Consider the following 3,160-nt stretch of genomic DNA (forward strand, 5'->3'; position numbering starts at 1 on the left):
TTCCCAATTCAGCAGATACATAAGAAAATCACCATAATTTAAAAAGAAAGAAAAAGGACCCAATTCACAAAACATAATATTAACAAAAAAATGCACAGTAATAGACGTTGAAATTCACTTTCACTTGCAGGGGAAAAAAAACTGAAATTCCATAACAAAGCAAAAAACGAGCCAAGTATTAAAAAATTATATCGAAATTAAACTTATTTGGCTCTGCTTTCTCTTTAACCAACAAAATCCCAAGAAACATGGCTCTCTTTACATTTTCAAAAAGAAAAAGAACTGAACGTACAGAGAAACTTCTGTTCCTTTTCTTTCCCCGGTACAGAAAGGAAAACAATTACGTGTAAGAGATGGTGGGGGGCAGCTACAGGATGAAAAGGTGTGAGAGATGCTTCATATAATGATTAATGTTAACTACAAAAATACCCTTCATCTCTATGCTTGTTTACAATGTGATCCTGTACTAATTGATTGAATCAATTTTACCCTCAATATTAAATTGCAGTTTCTATTTCAGCGTATATTCCAATACACACGTAACACATAAAAATAGAGAAATTATTAGGTCCTTTAAGATCACTACTCCTTACCTCACTTAAAAGTTTTCTTGAATATGTAATAATTCCTCCATTTTTTTCATTAAAAAAAAAAACTAAATTAAGAGTAAAAATCACTGTAAGAAGAAATTAAAAAGAAAAGTACATAAAAGAAATAGAAAAGAAAATTAAAATTTCAAGTCATTCATAATTTTTTTATAAGTTGTTTTTCAGTGAGAAGAAAGATTTTGTTTTCCTCCTCATGGCTTTAAAACTAAGCATTTTTATTATTATTATTATTATTATTCGAAGACAAGGGTGTTATTGAACTAGATTGTGCATCATCGAAATTAATTTATTTTTCAATAAATTTTAAGGGCATAAAGATTTAATTAAAAAAAAAAGAACCTATGAAATTAAAAAAGGTATACACTTCTTTAACCTCTAGAACAATTTTGTAATGGTATTTAAAGAATAATTAGTAATATTTTATTAATTATTATTAGAGTCCACTTAAAAAAAATAGATACAGGAAGGTGATAGAAAATAAAATAGCATAACCTCTAAATTATTAAAATAATAAAAATATCTTTATTTGAGATTTTTTTTATATGATGTTTATCTTTTTCTTTAAAATAAATTCTAATTAGTTATTCCATGAACATCATAGGATTTTCTAAGTATTAATACAATTATCCATAAATAAGAGAAAATGCATGTATAAAGTGGTTACAAAATTTACTTAGTTCACCTTCTTCTTTTTTGATAAATAAACTCGTGTGTGTGTGTGTGTGTGTGTAAAGTGTTTCTATGTTACCATGTAAATGGTAAATTATCCATCTCAATCACGTAGAATTAGCAAGCCTGGATTAATGGGGAAAAATCATTAAAACTTTTAATAGAATGTATTAACCATTTTTATTGAAATGTGGATGGAAAAGCAATAAGAAAATGTTAATTAGACAAGGCATGTGAATTTGCTCGGCAACATTGGTTATGTATTTATCAAAAACTTGAATTTATTTTGTTTAAAATTATTTTTAATTTTTTTTTACATCATTTTGAGGTGTTAATATAAAAATATATTTTTAAAAATAAAAACTATATTATTTAGATATATTTCCAAACAAAAAATAATTTAAAAAGCAATTATTATTATAATATCAAATAAACTCTATAACACCTTACCTAAAACTACCTTTAGCACCTCAACCAAACCATCAAAGCTATTACAGTGATAACAAGAAAGAGTAGTTTTGGTATAAATAGATTATTTTTCAAGTTTTATCATGAGTTGTTAGTATAGTTTATAAATAAATAAAGAAGAAAAAAAAATATATCCTATATTGAAAAGAAACACTCTCTCTTAAGTGTTTATAAGTATGATTTTTTATTGTGTAATAAATTAAGTAAATGGCATGATAAATGAACTTTTCTAACAAGTTTTTTTAATGCTATTATATACATATTTATAATATAAAAAAATAACAATTGACACTTGAAACTTATTAATTCATTTTTAAATTAATTTTTATAATTTTTATAATTAATTTTAATATTTGTGACTATTGGGATACAATTGGATAGTATTTATTTAGTTTAATTTAAAATATAATTATTTCATTAACAATCATATAGTTTTATTAATAGTCATAATATTAAAATACATAATGTTTCATTATAATGTTTTCAAATCTAATAAAACTTGTTACTACAGAAAACATATAAAAAAAATGTATTTTTTTCATTTGTCTTATTTTTTTTTAGAAGTCTAAAGAGTTTAGTTGTATCTTGAAGGTGTTGTTTCTGTGTAGAATAAATAAACATATTAAAAATAATATTTTCACACTTTCAAGCCAACTCTTTATTTGTTTTTATCTTAAACTATTTCTCTAACATGACTCATAATATTTGTGTTCTTCTAAAAAAAACTCCAATTCACGGCACCGATGCATATAAAATGCCCTTTGATTTGTTGATCCTAACTAATACTAGGTTTAGGACACAAATATATATTTTAGTTTGATCCAACTAAAAAAAGATCAAAAATTTTAATTTAGTTTTAACCAAAACATATTAGTCCAAAATTATTACTCATTTGTTAATTACAAAAAAAAAACCTTTCAATTCAAGTGATCAAGTCATACAATAACTTGGCTTCAAATTCCTATTTAGTTGTATTAGGAGTCATAATATTAAAATACATAATGTTTCATTATAACATTTTCAAGTCTAATAAAACTTATTACAACACAAAAAAAACATGTAAAAAAATGTATTTTTTTTCATTTGTCTTATCTTCTTATTTTTTTTAAAGGTCTAGAGAGTTTAGTTGTATCTTAAAAATTTTGTTTTTGTATAAAATAAATAAACATATTAAAAAAAATATTTTCACACTTTCAAGCCAACTCCTTATTATTTTTTATTTTAAACTATTTTTCTAATATGACTCATAATATTTGTGTTCATCTAAAAGAAACTTTAACTCATGGTATCAATGCATATAAAATGCTCTTTGTTTTGTTGATCCGGTAAGGATATAAATATATATTTTAGTTTTGATCTAACTGAAAAACAAATAAAAAATTTTAAGTTAGTTTTAGCCAAAGCATGTTAGCTCA

The sequence above is a fragment of the Populus euphratica genome, unplaced genomic scaffold (genome assembly GCF_000495115.2).
Source record: "Populus euphratica unplaced genomic scaffold, PopEup_1.0 scaffold384.1, whole genome shotgun sequence".
In the NCBI taxonomy this organism is placed as follows: domain Eukaryota; kingdom Viridiplantae; phylum Streptophyta; class Magnoliopsida; order Malpighiales; family Salicaceae; genus Populus; species Populus euphratica.